The sequence below is a fragment of the Eurosta solidaginis genome, chromosome 1, assembly GCF_040869045.1.
Source record: "Eurosta solidaginis isolate ZX-2024a chromosome 1, ASM4086904v1, whole genome shotgun sequence".
In the NCBI taxonomy this organism is placed as follows: Eukaryota; Metazoa; Arthropoda; class Insecta; order Diptera; family Tephritidae; genus Eurosta; species Eurosta solidaginis.
This window is the reverse complement of record NC_090319.1, coordinates 337,439,203-337,459,121: the sequence shown is the minus strand read 5'-3', so window position 1 is coordinate 337,459,121 and position 19,919 is coordinate 337,439,203. Positions and strand designations below refer to the sequence as shown.

Sequence of the window (19,919 nt, the reverse complement as noted above, 5' to 3'; positions counted from 1 at the left end):
GTTTCCTCGAAGCCTGTGCATGTATATCGCACAATGTACAAATGACCCCATTTCTGAGTTTCAAACCGCAAATAAAGATCAAATGTAGTAAAGACTGATATAAATTATGCTGGGCTCTATGTTCGTTATGTCTTATAACAAGCTTTCGACTTTAAAACATTATTGGTCAAAACATCCTTCAATAAGTAATGCTATTATCAAGACTGCAATATCTCGTGACCGCTATAAATTTTTGGCATCAACATTATATTTTTAATTTTCTCAGAAACCAACTGCTTGCAGTAAAACATATTACATTGATGATGTTGGGGAGTATTTGAAAAGTACATTTCAAAAATACCCGCAGGATAAGGTTAGGCAGGGAAGAGATGAACCAATGGCACAGTTTAAACGAAGATCATCCTTAAAACAATATATGCCACTCGAATCAGTAAAACGTGGAATAAAATGTGGCTGCGATATAACTCTGAGACGGGATACATATGCGATTTCAATATATACAACGGAAGAGAACAAATTCAATACGATGGAATTTTAGGCGAACGTGTGGTTAAAGCTTTAGTTAGTACAATTAAAGAAAAATAGATAAAATTTACCACCAACAAACAAAAGGGTCAGCACATCTGGTCATTAATATCAGGTATTAAAGGTATTAAAACTGCAGCCGTACGCGGAACCCAATCACCAAGCGGTTTATCTCAACGAAAAAAGGAAGTTGGGCAACGTATCCTTGCATTTACCAATTCCTATTGAGACTCGAAGACGTTGCGTAAAGTGTTCGCAGGGCAAAACACAAACCCGAACAAAACAAATTTGACAGAAATGTGATATATCACTTTGCAAGATGTGCTTCGCAAAATATCATACTCAAAAATAAATGAGATTCATACATAATTTTCGAAATTTAAAAATTGTGTGTTTATTTTTAAACATTTTTCTTGGAAGTAATATACCTTTTTGAAAAATTTTATTTTTTCCAATAAATGATTATCCATCAATATGAAAATTGTTTATTATTATTTGTACGTTGAGAACTGCTGGTACAAATGCTGTACCAGTCCCCCAGCATCCCGCAACAAAAAATTTGAAATTTTTGAATGGAAATAATCTAATTAATTATCTGTATCTTAATTACTTGAAACTAATTAAATTATATTTACTTAACAGGCTGAATGTCGGTTCGAAAGGGTTAAAAAAAAAAAAAATAAATAACAAGTAAGGAAGCCTAAGTTCGGGTGTAACCGAACATTACATACTCAGCTGAGAGCTTTGGAAACAAAATAAGGGAAAATCACCATTTAGAAAAATTAACCAAGGGTAACCCTGGAATGTGTTTGTACGATATTGGTATCAAATTAAAGGTATTAATGAGGGTTTTAAAAGGGAGTGGTGGTAGTTGTATATGTGAAGGTGTTTTCCAGATATTGACCAAAATGTGGACCAGGGTGACCCAGAACATCATCTGTGGCGTACAGCTAATTTATATACATATGTAATACCACGAACAGTATTCCTGTCAAAATTTGAAGGGTTTTTTATTTCGCCCTGCAGAAATTTTCATTTTCTTTTACTTAATATGGTAGGTGTGACACCCGTTTTACAAAGTTTTTTCTAAAGTTATAAAAAAAAATAAAATAAATGTTAGGCGCGATAACCTCCGAAGAGATCTAAGGCCGAGCTTCTCTTCCAATTTGCGTCGTGCTCCTCTTGATTTTCCCTACAAATTGGCCGGACGGGACCTACATGTTTTATGCCGACTCTGAACGGCGTCTGCAAGGCAGATGAGTTTTCACTGAGAGCTTTTCATGGCAGAAATACACCCGGAGCGCTTGCAAAACACTGCCGAGGGGCGACCCCGCTTAGAAAAATTTTCTTCTAATTGAAAAACCTTATTTCTAAAATTTTGATGTTGCTTTTCCCGGGGTGAGAACCCAGGGCATACGGTGTGATAGGCGGAGCACGCTACCATCACACCACGGTGGCCGCCCAAAGCAAAAGTTATCTAAAGTTATATTTTGCGTCAATAAACCAATCCAATTACCATGTTTAATCTCTTTTTTCATATTTGGTATAGAATTATGGTATTTTTTTTAATTTTTCGTAATTTTCGATATCGAAAAAGTTGGCGTGGTCACAGTCGGATTTCGGCCATTTTTTATACCAAGATAAAGTGAGTTCAGATAAGTACGTGAACTAAGTTTAGTAAAGATATATCGATTTTGCTTAAGTTATCGTGTTAATGGCCGAACGGAAGGACAGACGGAGGACTGTGTATAAAAACTGGGCGTGGCTTCAACCGATTTCACCCATTTTCACAGAAAACAGTTAACACCATAATATCTATGCCCGTAACAAATTTCACAAGGATTGACAAATTTTTGTTCTACTTATTGCATTAAAAGTATTCTAGACAAATGAAATTAAAAAGGGCGGAGCCACGCCCATTTTGAAATTTTCTGTTATTTTTATATTTTGCTGCACCATATCAATACTGGAGTTGAATGTTGACATAATTTACTTATATACTGACTTAAAATTTTTTTTAAAGTGGACGTGTTCGTCATCCGATTTTGCTAATTTTTATTTAGCACACATATAGGAATGGGAGTAACGCTCTTGCCAAATTTCATGATGATATATTCAACAACTGCCAAATTACGGCTTGCAAAACTTTCAAATAACCCTCTTTCAAAAGTGGGCGGTGCCACACCCGTTGTCCAAAATTTTACTAATTTTGTATTCTACGTCATAGGGTCAACCCATCTATCAAGTTTTATCGCTTTATCCGTCTTTGGTAATGAATTATCGCTCTTTTTGGGTTTTTCGAAATTTCGATCTGAGATGAGTGCCCAGGAGCCTACATACCATTCATCAAGATAGCTCAAAATTTACTCAAGTTATCGTGTTTACGGACGGACAGACGGACATGGCTAAATAAATCTTTTTTTTCGCCCTGATCATTTTAATATATAGAAGTCTATATCTATCTCGATTAGTTTATGCCGTTACGGATTACCGTTATGCGAACAAAGTTAATATACTCTGTGAGCTCTGCTCAGCTGAGTATAAAAAGTAAATCACAACCTGTCGACTGTAGCGCTGACAAGCAAACAAGGGCTTTTAACACACGTGCTTAAAAATTTACTCCCACATCCCCTCACCAATTAGACTGCTCAGTAATTCGCATGAGATGACTGCAACATTTAAAACAATAAACAAAACAAGACAAACTGTACACACATACAATCACTTGGCTGCATGTGCAAACATATGTAAATGTTTATAAGTATGCAGAGATATTAGAACAAATGTAAATATAAACAAAGAGCAACGACTAAGCCAATGTGGGTTGTTTTAAGCGAAATACCGCAATGGCAATCCTCAACCAGTTCAGTTGCCAGACAGCATCGATAAGATAACGTCGAATGCACAATAACAACAGCACCAACAGCGAAACAACTTAATGGAGCGCTGCAATGCCATAATGAGAATGGAACAAGAATCCCAGCAGCACGAGCCTACCAATACCCACCCTACCCGAGACGGTATCGTAATTTTGCGACGAAGTTACAAATACACAGAATCGCAGCTTACCAATCGGGTATATAAAAGCAGCAACGAAGTTGTACGGAAATATCATAAACGTTTCGCACGCGCAACCAGCAACTTGCAACAGTCGCAGTGAAACAGCGAACCAATAAATAAATACACATTGTTCTAATTGATATTCGTTGTTGTTTCCAAAAAAAAAAAAACAAATAAAACTTAAATACAAAAACCATTGGAGAAGCAAAATATCATAATTGCAAAAGTAATTAATAAATTGGTGAGTGTGTGGAAAATATAAATAATTATACTACAAATCTATGTATGTATGTGCATTGAAAAGCGAAATAATTCAAAACAAAACAAGAAACCTAAAGTGAAATAGGAAATGACCAAATACACTTTTGAATTACATACAAAGAATTGTTTGCTATGAAAAAAGGATTCATGCTTACTGGCATTGTACAACTTTTCTTAACAAAAAATTTGATTTTTGTTTTATGTTTTGTAATTTCACAAATGAGCAGAACAATTATGATAACTAATGTACAACTGGCAAAGTACAACATTGTTAAAAGAATATAGGGCTTTTTGTGCCTTCAGTGTGAAAATTAAAAAAAAAAAACAAGTAAGGACGGGACTGTCTTCGGCTGTGCATATATTTCATGAATGGGGCTGAACAATAATCCTATCCCGTTCCTAATCTCAAAATAATCGGATGTATAAAATAAGAAATATATAGTGAACAGATGTACATACCTAAACGATTTTTAAGATAAATAAAAAATAAAAAATGGCAAAAAACCCCCTTTTTTGAACGATCGGTTATATGGGATATATATTATATATAGCTCCGATCGAAATGATTTTTACAGGAAATCGTCTATGATATATTAGAATATATATCACCGAGTTTCACGTTTATACTTTCTAAATTGCGGCAGGAATGACCAAAATCGTCTTATCTGAACGATCGGTTGTATGGGATATATATGTTATAGTATATATATATATATATATTATAGTATATATAGCACAAAAATACATCCTTGTGCCAAATTTCATTGAGATATCTCAAAATTTGAGGGACTAGTTTTCGTTCAAACAGACAGACGGACGGACAGACGGACATGGCTATATCAACTCAGTTCGTCGCCCTGATCAATTCGGTATACTTAATGGTGAGTCTATCTTCTATATTTCTCAACGTTACAAACATCGGACCAAAGTTAATATCCCATTTCATTTTCATGAAAGGTATAAAAAAAACTTGGCCAACTGAAGGTCGCAAACTTGGAAAATATTTGTGTTATAGCGAATTTAATAAGCATTCAAAAGACAAATATATTGTAATATACATATATATACGCACAAACAATTTGGTTTGGCAACCACAAAACTAAGATAGAGTGGACATAAAAGTCTTGCGGTAATTTGGGATTGTTGTGGGATTTGAGTAAGAAACTCGTAGCAGATTAGCATTACCGAGGGAATCGTAACGCACTTATCTATTTTATATGGTTGCTTGTGTAGTGTTGAAGATCCTTGCAAACGGTATGATTGTAATCAGTTTTTATTTGGTGTTAAGCACCAGAGCGCAAATGTTTTTCACATTAAATAGTACATTGTAAGACTGCATTTTCAGAGTGTATATGTAAAGCAGCATATTATTTTAAATCTAATTTCAAAAGCTTGTGTTAGTGAATTTTTGATTAAGGCCTAATTTTTTTGGCAAATTCATGTCAATATGATTATCAATTAATCTGTTTGTAAGTTATTTCTGTCTACATTTTTATAACCAGCTGTTTGTACACAGGGTATTATTACTTTGATTGGATCACGGTTGGTTGTACAGGCATAAAGAGATCGAGATATATATAGACTCCCATATATCAAAATCATCAATATCGAAAAAACATTTGATTGAGCCATGTCCGTCCCTCTGCCCGTTAACACGATAACTTCAGTAAATCTTCAGATATCTTCAGAAAATTTAGTATACGAGCTTATCTGAACCCAGAATAGATCGGTATTGAAAATTAGCGAAATCGGATGATAACCACGCCCACTTTTTATATATATAAAGTTTTGAAAAACACAATAACCTGATTATTTAGTAAATAATATACCTAGAATATTGAAATTTGACGTGTGGACTGATATTGAGACTCTTGATAAAATTTTGGAAACAATTTTTAAAACGGGCGTGGTACCACCCACTTGTGATAAAATCAATTTTACAAATATTATTAATCACAAATCAAAAGTCGTTAAACCTATCGTACCAAAATTCGGCAGGGATGTTGCCCTTACTATAGGGAATGCTTTGAAGAAAAATTAACGAAATTGGTTAAGAACTACCCCCACTTTTATATACAAGATTTTTAAAAGGGTCGTGAAAGAATAAAATAAGCTATATCTTTGCAAAAAAGAGATTTATATCAATGGTATTTCATTTCCAAAGTGGATTTATGACAATAAATAGGAAAAACTTCAAATTTTAACAAATGGGCGTGGCACTGCCCCTTTTATGCCTAAGTAATTTTCTATGTTTCGGGAGCCATAACTCGAAGAAAGATTAGCTCAGAATAGCACCATATGTATATGTATTATTGTGCAGCCTTGTAACACTATTAAGCACACAAAACAAACAACAACAGCATTTCAAATGTACAGGTGGGTATGTAATGTTCGGTTTCACCCGAACTTAGACTTCTTTACTTGTTTATACTCAGCTGAGCGGAGCTCACAGAGTATATAAATTTTGTTTGCATAACGGTACCCCATAACGGCATAAACTAATTGAGATAGATATAGACTTCGATATATCAAAATGATCTGGGCGAAAAAAGAAATTCATTTAGCCATGCCCGTCCGTCCGTCTTTCCGCTAACACGATATCTTGAGTAAATTTTGAAGTATTTTAATGAAATTTGGTATGATATTTCCTGGGCACTCATATCAGATTGGTATTTAAAATGAACGACATCGAACTATAACCACGCCCACTTTTTCGATATCGAAAATTCCGAAAAAATCGAAAAAGTGTGGTAATTCATTACCAAAGACGGATAGGTGGGTTGACCTTATGACGCAGAATAGAAAATTAGTAAAATTTTGGACAATGGGCGTGGCATCGCCCTCTTTTGAAAAAATGAAATTGAAAAGTTTTGCAAGCTATAATTTGGCAGCTTAGCTTTCCTTTCTTGTTTCAGATTGTTTTCAGAAAGTTACAATCCATATTCATAAAATCCATTTAATGTTCAGAATGTTAAAACTAACGGCGAACGCCATGGTGTGGTGGTAGCGTGCTCCACCTGCCATACTGAAGATCTTAGTTTCACGCCTCGGAAAAAGCAACATAAAAATTGTATAAACAAGTTTTTCAATTAAAAGAAAGTTTTTTAAGCGGGCTCGCTTTCGGCAATGATTTAGCAAACACTCTGAGTTATTTCTGCTATGAAAAGCTTCTCAGTGAGAATTCATCTGCCTCGCAGATGACGTTAGGAGTCGGCATAAAACATATAAATCCCGTCCCGTCAATTAAAAGTAGGAAAAATTAAAAAAACCCAACCCAACCAACCGTTATCCAACCAAAGTTATATTACCCTGTGTTCAAGTAAAGCTGGGTATAAAATATAGGAGTGGCTTTCTGGAAATTTCGCAAATTTTCAGTGCAAACAGTTGTAGATTTTGTAGTTAGGAGATTTTTGTGCGCCTTATTGCATTAAAAGTATTTTGGAAAGAATAACCACAAAAAGGGGCGGGTCACACCCATTTTAAAAATTTCTTTAAGCTTTGTTCTTAGCTCAACCATACCACTTTTGAGATAAAATATCAGGCAAATGTAATTAAATACCAAAATACCATACAATTATTGCAAACTTTGTTGAAGTTAGACCTTTAGGAAAAGTGGGTGTGGTCTTTTAGCGCTTTTTATCATTTTCTCTCAGTCTATATAATTTGGCAAGGATAGTGTGTCTGCGATTTCCAAATTTTTTTAAAATTTATGTTTTGCGTCTTAAAACCAATTCACCTACCAAATTTCATTAGTTTAGCGGTATTCGTCTTTGATTTATCTCATTTTTTCCATAAAAAAATTTTAGTTGTCGAAAAAGGTGGGAGTGGTTATCGTCCGATTTCGCTCATACTAATTTATTCTGCGTCCAGATAAGTCGGCTTACCAAGTTTGGTGATGATATCTCAATATTTGCTCAAGTTATCGTGTTAGCGGACGGACAGACGGACCTATGTAGAAAATCTTAGAATGTGATACACTATCCATGTGCCAAATTTCATTCAAATAAGTTGAGCCGTTTTCGAGGTCGTTCCGGATATACACACATTTTTTACTCGTTTAAAGTAATGAGATATACATATATAGTTCCGATACAAGTTTGGTTCCAGTGAAGGCAAGCCACCAAGCATTGTTAAAAATATAACGGGAATATGGTAATTAAAAAGTTATTTGAAACGGAATAAGGATGAGATGGTACAATGAATATGTTCACATTAATTTATGGCAACATATTGCTCAATAAAAAAGTGCTTATAATTGTGATACGATTGTAAAAAGCCTTAAAAAACCAAATTACAATAAAAGTCTGATTGTACACCTTAGTGAAAATGCAAAAAACATAGCAGCATAAAATGTTTTGTTGTTGTTGTTGTAGCGATAAAGATACTCCCTGAAGACCCTGCGGAGTGTTATCAACGTTGATGGTGCTTTGCTGGATGCAGATACAGTTCGTTCCGGTAACAAGCACCATAAAGGTATTAGCACGACTATATCGGGAACGAATTAGTAAGCCACATCAAACCTTCAAGGCCATACCGCCATCCCACCCCCTAGATACATTATGAATTTGGGGTCGCCAGAGCCTCGGCTGTTAGGCTAACAGGATTCACCACAATTGGGTTGGAGAAGCGCTGGCAACCCCTTGAAAGAGTTGCGCTACACAACCCTTTGAATCAATGTGGTATTTTAGTCTCCTTTTACTATAGGCATATCTTTCTCAATTTAGAGAGTTCTATTAAAAAAATTAAAAAAATGGAAGCCGCGATAACCTCCGAAGAGATCTAAGGCCGAGCTTTTCTTCCAATTTGCGTCGTGCTCCTCTTGATTTTCCCTACAAATTGGCCGGATGGGACCTACATGTTTTATGCAGAAATACACTCGGAGCGCTTGCCAAACACTGCCGAGGGGCGACCCCGCTTAGACAAATTTTCTTCTAATTGAAAAACCTTATTTCTAAAATTTTGATGTTGCTTTGCCCGGGGTGTGAACCCAGGCGAAGCACGCTACCATCACATCACGGTGGCCGCCCGGTGGTGTTCTATTACTTATACTTTATTAGACTGAAATTGATGGGCTACGAAACTGTATACTTGAAAAAATTAAGAAAATTCTTAATAAAAAGTTCGACATTTTCTTAGAGTTTTCTCGATGCATGGAAGTTTTGTTTTTCAAATTATCGAAATTAAAAAGCAAGAATTTAATTTACGATTTTTTATAAAAATTGCTATTGGTTTTCTTCGTATTCCCTGCTATATATAAGAGCAGAGCTGCTCTAACCTTATACACATGTAGTACTTTTTTTTGTTTTTCCCTGAATCATAGGCATAGATACAAATTTACACTTCAAATATAAAAAAAAATATGTTTATCGCACTCCCATATTAGAGATATACGCCGCTGATTAATGCCGCCGCTGCCTCCGATAGTCGTCGTTTTTTGCACGCCGCCGCCGAATGTCAAAAATATCGGCGTGGTGGCGGCTTCCGGCACGGTACTATATTTTCTACTCATTTGAGACTGTCTAGGCCATTTATTGTTCGTGTCGAAAATTGGACGGATATAGTCGAAAGGGGTATCAACGGATGCACATCACTGCCAGTTATAAGAAACTAATTGCGAAATTTAACTCTTTCTACCCGTTCAAAAGTATTAAACAAAAAAAACGGATTTTGCATCACCCTATTCACCACGTTATTAAAACAAAACACTAAAGGAAAAATTATATAAAAAATTTAAATGCTTACTATGCGTAATTTAAAAAAAAAAATAAGAAGGAACAATGAATTAAAATAAAATGACTCAAGTCGAACATGTTTTAAAATTTTCCTTAAATTGTTAAAAAAGCAATTTACCCGAAACAATTGCCGATTTTTTCAAAAATTGCGATTGGCGTAAATAATAAGCGAAATCAATTATGCAAAATCCTTTAGTAGGTCCCAGGGGTTTAAACTCTCCTTTGAAGTGATTCTCACCTCATACTTAAGTTGAAGATAGAAGGGTTTGAAAAATCATTTGGCCTTATATTCAAACATCTGTTCTTTATTTGCGAAACTTTAAAATAGCGTCTAATGTGTCACACTTCACCATTCAACACCCAAGTCTCCCGTTTTGACATTCCCTAAAGTTGGCGGCCCTATCCCAACTAGTCCCAGTGATTCTAGCCTATCAACCAGGTTTAAATATCACCTACACGTTTCAGCTCCTGTTGAATATGTGAATACGTAGGCACAAATATTTATCAGGTGAGGCTTTGTCTTTCGCAAGAACACTAAAAGTGGTAAAGCAAAAGTTTTCCCCAAACAGTCGAACAAATGAACGGGTGTGCTATTACTCTAACGTTGTGGACAGTCGAACTAGTTTGAGAACTGAAGCTACGCGGTTATTCATAATGAATTCATGTATCAAAAGGCCGGAAAACAACAGTTTGTACTGAGCGTATAACCTTAACATCTTTCAACTTAAAATCGGTCGACTTTCATTATAAAATATCGTTTTGGTTTAGCGAAGACTATTGAAATCAATGTTTCGAACACAAGCGTCTGCAAATTTTGGTCTACATATAAGAAAGGAACCTGGATACGTACTTGTAAAATTTAAATTATGTAGGATTATACTATTTTCACCCATGAGTTTCGCAATAACATCCACTTGGACTGCTACTATCAAGGTGCTTCTCTGGTAGAGCTCGGCAGTATAGCGCGACAAAAAAAAAAAATCCATTAGAAATTCCTCAGAGCTATACATAGAGCTTTTAGTGACGTTCACGAAGGTATGAGTTCGAAGTCGCATTCCTATAGCTTCTGTGCTGGCATGTTTTATGAGGGCCAGGAGGTTTGGTAGAGAAATATTTTGAACGATCCGCGAGACTTTGAGGCAAAAACCCCGGATCATTCCGAAATCGCAAAACGTTGACTCCTTTAAATACATACAAACAAAACCTTTCTTAAATATTATTTTTTTAAATAGAAAAACCCCTTTTTAAAGCAAGAACAATGGCGTACACCGGCGTAAACCTCTATCCCAAATGCCCTCACGTATAAATAAGAATTATATGAAAATGCTCGAACTTCTTATGAAAGTGCAATGAGATAGCTCAGGCACTAATCTATGCTAAAAAAACTTACACTAACAATTTGACTACTGAAAATTATTTAAAAATATTATGGCGCTGAAAAAAAGTTTATAATTAAAATTTACATATAAATAAAATTAAAATAGAAATGTACCTTATCACAGGGCTGAAATATATCTCAGATATGACCAAAAAATATAAGCACACCTGTACCAAAAGAAGGGGAGCCTTTTCTAACTGTATATGAAAATTGTTAATTAATTGGAAGGGGGTTTCGATTTAAATTCGGTAGTTGCTATTTGTAATATGAGAAATTTGCTTGAAAAATTTATTCAATTGAGATGCTGATCTTAGTGACCTCGTTTGCTTATATATGGAAATCTGAAAAAAAAATATTTAAAACGAATGGGCGCGGAACCCTATAATTTTCAAATGAGTATTAAACTCAATTTCCAATGCAAATTTCTCCAAAATCCCCACATAATCATTTAGAATGATTAATAAAAGCTACATTCCGATGATACGAGAATATAGACACATTTATAAACTAAATTTTCGAGAAAAAATTAACTTTGTCTTAAAATTTATAATCTGCTGCCAAGAGTTTCAGTATTGTAAGCTAGTTTTCAACATCACTTGTTCAATTTCTTAAACAACTATATACATTATATCTGTTCCTAGATATTTTGTAATTTTGTCAACATTCACTTCTTCATAACAATTTGAAATAAATATCAACCGAAACTGAGCGAACATGTCACGTTTGATTAAATATGGCTTAGTATCTATATCTGTGACTATCTTAAGGTAGAACCTGATTTTAATATTTTTTTTTGTATAGAAAACATGTTCCGACCCAAACTGAGGCTATAGGTCAATGTTATTTTTTGTACCTTTGAGAATTTCATATAATTACTACTGCCTGTTATGATGATTTAATTATTCAAGAAATATTTTAAGCACATAATTTGTAACTTGAATTCAAATCATTAATATATCGCTAAATACAACATTTAAAATTTTTATATTTATTTTTTTAAATACGAAAAAATTTCAGTGCACATACAATTTTATACATGTATTTGATTTGCACTGCCATATAAAAAATTTTGGGCAACACTGTGTAAGAGTAAATTTTGTGTGAACACGTTATTTGTCATAGCTTAAAAGAAAGTTTTTAAGGGTGTCTTTACAATTTTTATAGGGACTGTGTTAGAGAAAGTGCTATTATTTAAAATGCAGCCCTACCACAGCCTCACACTCAGGCCTTTAAACAAGTCTATTAAGCATTTAACCATGCTCTTTCTCTGGTTTTCTTACTGCACATTCACTTTTAAAACACACAAATTTCTAAAATTATTTTTTTTTACATTTCCTTTTTTATTTGCCTTGTGCCTCAGGCACACAATTTTCTCGATATGCTTTTTGTGTTATTATTTTAGATTTTAATTATTTTGCTTTTTCATTCGTTTCACTAAATGTTGGCCGCCTATCTTATTTGTTTTACTATGACATATAGTTGCTTAATTATACTCAGCTGAGCAGAGCTCACAGATTATATTAACTTTGTTCGCATAACGGTAATCCGTAACGGCATAAACTAATGGAGATAGATATAGACTTCTATATATCAAAATGATCTGGGTGAAAAAAAAAAATTCATTTTGCCATGTCCGCCCGTCCGTCTGTAAACACGATAACTTGAGTAAATTTTGAGGTATCTTGATGAAATTTGGTATGTAGGTTCCTGCACGCTCATCTTAGGCCGCTATTCAAAATGAACGAAATCAGACTACAACCACGCCCACTTTTTCGATATCGAAAATTTCGAAAAACCGAAAAAGTGCGATAATTCATTACCAAAAGGCGATAAAACTTGGTAGGTGCGTTGACCTTATGACACAAAATAGAAAATTATTAAACTTTTGGACAATGGGCGTGGCATCGCCCACTTTTAAAAGAAGGTAATTTAAAAGTTTTGCAAGCTGTACTTTCGCAGTCGTTAAAGATATCATGATGAAGTTTGGCAGGCACGTTACTCCTATTACTATATGTATACTAAAAAAGAATTAGCAAAATCGGATGACGAACACGCCCACTTTAAAAAAAAAATTGTTAAAGCCAAATTTTAACTAAAAATTTAAAATCTTTACAGTATATAAGTAAATTATGTCAACATTCAACTCCATCAATGATATGGTGCAACAAAATACAAAAATAAAACAAAATTTCAAAATGGGCGCGGCTTTTTCATTTAATTTGTCTAGGATACTTTTAAGGCCATAAGTCGAACAAAAATTTACCAATCCTTGTGAAATTTGGTAGGTGCATAGATTCTATGACGCTAACTGTTTTCTGTGGAAATGGACGAAATCGGTTGAAGCCACGCCCAGTGTTTATACACAGTCGACCGTCTGTCCTTCCGCTCGGCCGTTAACACGATAACTTGAGTAAAAATCGATATATCTTTACTAACCTCAGTTCACGTACTTATCTGAACTCACTTTATATTGGTATAAAAATGGACGAAATCTGACTATGACCACGCCCACTTTTTCGATATCGAAAATTACGAAAAGTGAAAAAAAATGCCATAATTCTGTACCAAATATGAAAAAAGAGATGTAACATGGTAATTTGATTGGTTTATTGACGCAAAATATAACTTTAGAAAAAACTTTGTAAAATGGGTGTAACACCTTCCATATTAAGTAGAAGAAAATGAAAAAGTACTACAGGGCGAAATCAAAAGCCCTTGGAATCTTGGCAGGAATACTCTTCATGGTATGACATATATAAATAAATTAGCGGTACCCGACAGAAGATGTTCAGGGTCACCTTGGTCCACATATTGGTCGATATCTCAAAAACGCCTTCACATATACAACTAAGGGCTACTCCCTTTTAAAACCTTTATTAATACTTTTAATTTGATACCCATATCGTACAAACACATTCTAGAGTCACCCCTGGTCCACCCTTATTGCGATATCTCGAGAAGGCATCCACCTATAGAACTAAGGCCCACTACGTTTTAAATAATCGTTAACACCTTTCATTTGATACACATGTCAACCAAACACATTCCAGGGTTACCCTAGGTTCATTTTGCTAAATGATCATTTTCCCTTATTTTGTCTCCAAAGCTCTCATCTGAGTATGCAATGTTCTGTTACACCGGAACTTAGCCTTCCTTACTTGTTTTTTTTCACAATGGGAAAACTTTGGTTAAACGCTCACAATTAAACTTAAGAACCACAAATGAACGGTGAATTAAACCAAACTTAACAAAAGGCAGGCAAGATATTCTCGTTCACATGAATGTATTTATATCTCATGTAGTATGAACAAATACATACGCACACATATGCACCGCAACTTAATATATGGCAACAGTTATTAACTTTCTTAGCTCGAACTATATAGGCAACTGAAAAGTAAATATGTAACTTTCAGGTGTTCATATATTTGAAACACTTAACTATGCATAAACATTAGGGCGGGTTGATTTAAAATCATTGCTCTGTGAAAATCGTATTCTAGGGATCAAAATAAACAACTTTGCAGAAGGAACCATACCTTTTAAACGAATTCTGATGTCCCCCCCCCCCCCCCCCCTTTGGTTCGAACTTTTGGGTAGGGTCAATTTCAATTCTACCTTCTGTGTCTTGTGGTGGCTTAAGAAAAACAACACAAGCAATTTTACGATCTGCAATTATGTCACAGTGATACCTTCATTTTTTAAAACGGTTGAATAAAAAACCCACACAACTATGTTTACGACATACAAATGCATCACAGTGATGCCTTGGTTTTAAAAGGGGGTTGTAAAAACGCTAATTTCTAATAATTTTTTTTAATTTCTTTTCTATTACTAAGTTAAATTCATTTTTACATTTACATATGTTCTGACTAAATAAATTTTTAAAGAGAAAAATAAACGCCAAAAAGAAAAAAGATAGGCATTTCAAAGTGGGATTTTTAAAAAAAGGGGGGGGGGACATCAGAATTCGTTTTAGAGGTATGGTTCCTTCGGCAAAGTTTCTTATTTTGATCCCTAGATTATGATTTTCACAGAGCAATGGGCGATTTTTTTGCCTCCCCACAAATCGACCCGGCCTAATAAACATATATTAAAAGATAAAGAGGAATGGCAGATTTATTATTATATTAGCAATAATTTGGTGCTAATAAGCGTAACATAAATATTTAGCATATATTATATGGTTTTTTAAAGCTTACATGAAACAAAGGAAGATTTTCGTAAGTTGCTTGTACTCAATAATATGCGAATTTATGCATATTCAAATTTTAAGTTATACATTTCTATACCCAGGATATTCGTAGACTATAAATCAGTGATCAACAAAATTGAAAATTTTTTTTTTTTTTTTTGGGTTTTATCAGTCTATTGATAAAGGATTCAAGGTTCGAAATGAGCTCAAGGCCAGAACAATAATTTATTGTAATTATTATTGTTTTTTTAATATTTCTATAATTGAAAAATTGTATTTTCTTTTTGGAATAAAAAGTAGAAAATTTTTCAGACAACCTGCCCTAGCTGCGCACGTATATCTATTTCGAAGGGTGCTAAGCATTAATCATCAGTACACTTTAGGCACGCTGTGCCAACCATTTAGCTATACAGCGGTTGTTTGCTTGACTGACAAATTGCTACTTCTATTAAAGCTGGATTCGATTGGATTTTTTTTTTAGAATCGACTTTTTCCATTCGATTCTAGAAAAAAATCGATTTAATCGATTAAATCGAACCAAATAAAGTTTATTTAAATTTTGCTTATTCTTTGTAACAATGTACTTGCTTACGTTCTTAACCATTTTACACGATTTTTCCCTCAACAATAAAGCTGGACAGTTTCTCTATCGTTTTGTTGCCTGCCGACAAAATCGGAAGCATCAAGGAATGCCACATGGTTCTTCAATTGATCCTTTCATCTGAGTGAGATAATCAGTATAGTCTTTACCGAAGTGTCATACTTTTTGCGCTTTTTTGAATCTTTTATTTATGTAGGGAAACCAACCTTGGGAACATTAACCAATACACTTTCTTCTTTAATACTTATTATTACAATATGTATAATGTTCTCGCTTCGTATTTATTACATTGGTAAGGTAACATGTTCTCAGTAAACGTTTGCAGCTGTTTAACCAATGCGGTATACGGAACTTTCAAATGACAACATACAAAAATTTTTGTCATGGTTTGCGCAGTTTCAGTTAAAAACTTTATGGAAGTATTTTCTTAGCTTATTGAAAATAAAAAGGAATAAGGAATTTAATTAAAGAAATTTCAAAAAATTGCCACTTCTGTTTTCGTGTTTGCTGCTGTCTATGTCAAAAATATTTATTTTATATATTTGTTAAAAGTGTGTTATTTAATGTTACTCTTTAAGGCAAAACGTACCGAAGATCCAAAAATTGTGTAAAAGATCTGAATCCGTTATCGTCGACAATCCTAAAGGGTTGCATATCTGTGGTACACATTCTAATAAAAGCACAATCCAGTTGTTTTTTGCTCATCTACACTCTGAGACTTCCTTACGTTGTTGCTATTAGGTTCAAAAAAGGATTCTATAAGAGCTGTTGGTGAAGACATTTCCATCAACGTTGGATGTGACCGCTTCAAGTGATTTAACAAATTGGTTGTATTTCCACCTGTTTTGCATTTTTTTCCGTACGATTTGCATTTCGAAGAATGGCGCTGCACTTGACTAATATATTTCCAGACAACAGATCTGCGAGTCTTTGGATTACTTATAAGATTGAACTCCCCTTCAGTCAATTCCGATTGGATTACTAGGATCTAAAACTGTGGTATTAATTTCATACTGAACACAATATAATACCACAAAATAGATAAACACATGTTCAATATATTGCGTACCAGAATTGCGAAGACATTTTTTCATCTTTCTCCTTTCTCTCGAAGACACCAACAAAATAAAGCTAAATTTAAATAACAAAAATTAAAGAATATGTATTTCCTCAAGCATCCGTAAAGTAGATATTTATGAAAACTTCGATGCCTTAAGAATCGAACGATTAAAAAAAAAACATTATACATTTCTAAAAAAAGATCGATTAAATCGATTAAGAATCGAATCGAAATCCAGCTCTAACTTCTATTCCTTTTTACCAACTATATTTGATCAGCGTAGCGCCATCTGTTGTAAGACACTGATAATGTTGGATTTGTTTATTGTCAATTACTTTGTTTGACATTTCCCAAGTGCTCTTGGTTTGTTAAAAATTATTTTTTTTTGTTTTTTTTTTAGCATCCTTCGAAATGGATCTATTTGCGCAGCTATGGCAGGTTGTCTGAAAAATTTTCTAGTTACTATTCCAAAAACGAAATACAATTTTTCAATTATAGAAAAATTACAAAAAACAATAATAATTACAAAAAATTATTGTTCTGGCCTTGAGCACATTTCGAACCTTGAATCTTTTATCAATAGGCCGATAAAACCAAAAAAAAAAAAACAATTTTCAATTTTGTTGATCACTGATTTATAGTCTACAAATATCGTAATTCGCAGACGAAAGTTTAAGTATCTCAAAACAGATCCGCAGCCAAAGAAAAAATACCAAGCGGTAAATGCCATCGCTCTTTTTTGCACAAATCTATGTATTAAAATACCTACTTAATAACGGCGTTAATGCGCCTTCCGTAGCCCTTTTCATACTGATTTTTTTTTTGAGTGGTACATGACACACTAATCACGTTAGCAATTGTTTGTATGCATAAGAAAGCCGACCAGTGTTATGAGGTTCCGTACTTCCGTTACGTACTACAAAAATTTTTTTATGTACAGTGAAACTTCGCACAACCGGACTCTCGCAATCGGAGTGTTTTTGTTTGAGTATGAGAGATATTCACTTATAGGGGATACGGAGAATAAGTATACTTAAAATCGGCGAAAAAATTTAAATCTGGATAGAACCAAGTTTAAGAAATGAGCGCGACTTTAGTACGTGTATTTGTGTCATAGTTGAAGAGGCATATTGGATAGAGAGACATCCACTCTGCAAATCAAAAGACTTAGTTATATAGGCGCAAATTTCGAAATCATTTGCAAATATGAGAACAAAGTTCCAATTGTCCCAATTATAGCACGAAATATAGGAGGACACTATGCGCACCATAATGAATCCGACACGCCTACTTTGTATCGTAATGACTATAGGCTAAACAGTTATCTTCACAGTATTTAGCAGATTTGACATTCATCTAACATAAAATATCATCTAGAAGTTGCAGTATATACTAGAATTAGAAGAAGTTAACATAACCAAAGCTTTAGAATTATATAGGATCACAATCGATATTGGCATAGATGGTAGTAAATGGGTGGATGAGCTTCCAAAGGCGAGCGAAGCCCGACCAAATGTAACGGAACAAGGTATGAACGGCGTAAAGACAAGCATGGTATTGTAGAGTGTCGCATGTTATGTGCAGATCTTATGACATTAAACTGGCAAAATTAGGGTTATGCTAAAATATTGACTGAGCACAACATTTGGCGCCAGCGATCCGTGATTCGCCATAATTGAGGGCAATCGGGAGCACAGATAAAATGTTATTCCATCTACCTTTTGCAATTCAGTGGAGGTCTTCCCCTTCCTCTGCTTCCAAATATGTGTGTTGATTCAAGTTTTTTCTTGGTAGAAGCGCTTTTGGTGGTAATAAACCTATCATAAGCCTTTGTGCTTTTATTCTTTGCACTATCTACATATCTGCGTAATATCCTAATATCTCGTCACTATACTGCTTTCGATACTCGCCGCATCACGGACATAAGCTGTTCTTTTTTAGAAGCTTTTTATCGAACACCCAATGGCTATCCCATTTTCTCTCGAACCCGTCCATGATGCCGAGCCATACATGAGGTTAGGTAAGTTTATGTTTTGTTCGCAGAGAGACGACTTTACTTTCCAATTACCAAAGTCGTACTTTCTCAGCAAGAGTAATTCGCCCTTTGATTTTGATACTGAAATTGTTTTTTCGATGCTAATGCGGGTTCTCAGATGGATGGAATCCTTCATAATCCCGAATTTATTTCCGACAAGAGTGATTTGAAAGACTTGGCGTGAATGCATTCTTTTTTGATAACTTTTTTGATTCTTTTTTGATAACAGCCAGTATTGGTCCATTTTTTTGTCCCTTTATCCCACACAGAGAAGGTAGAACATATGTATTTTGGAATACCAGTCCACTTGGGGTCTTTATTTACCTGCATATAACTGGAAGCTATTCATTAGATAAGAACTGAACGTAACGATACAAGTTTGTGAGCTACCTTAGTTTCGTCCAGAGAGATCAATCTTTGAATAGCCTTTGTCCTGCCCGAAAAATGTCTTGCCCACATTTTTCTCATTGCCTTCTCCCTCCCATTTGATTACTATTCATTCATAAATAAATGATCCAATTTCGCATATCTTACCTTCAGGCAAACCAGCGATCAACATTTCGTAAATCCATTCCATTTTTTTCTCGTCATCGTTTTAACGCCCGCGCGGGTGAACAAAGCGACATGGCTCAATAGAAATTTATCAAGTGAATTTGAAAATTAATAAAAAAGTTTTATCCAGCCTTTTCCGGTCAACGAATTCGAGTTTCCCAAATCGATAACATTTTTCGTTTTCAAGCGAGTAACTTTGAATAGATGAATTTAATGTAATTGAAAGATTTCAGTACGGACACCTGAAATCAAAAACCAATGTGGATACAAATGTACTTAGTGCAGTTCTAACGTACTGAGTACTTATTCATGCAAATACATAAGTATATTTGTTTTTTTTTTTGTATTTGTGTAATGTTCACATCGGTATTGTAAAAACTATACAAATTACCCAACAAACATTCGAGCTTCAGTTACATTAAAGCCCTTGAAAGTAGCGGAAAAACCAATGAGCTGGAAAATGAGGGCGAAGTACTCGATAAATCGACGGTAGACGTATAAATCTGTTTGGGATAAATCA

The 19,919-nt window shown here is 34.4% G+C and overlaps 1 protein-coding gene across 1 annotated transcript in view; it reads left to right on the top strand.

Annotated features, from left to right (window-relative positions):
* Positions 1–3,623: 3,623 nt before the first annotated feature.
* Scp2 (Sarcoplasmic calcium-binding protein 2) overlaps positions 3,624–19,919 on the top strand; it is a 93,081-nt gene continuing 76,785 nt past the window's right edge. Inside the window, exon 1 of the mRNA XM_067773403.1 lies at positions 3,624–3,826. The gene's annotated coding sequence lies outside the window, so the exon portion shown is untranslated. The remainder of the gene's footprint in view (positions 3,827–19,919) is intronic.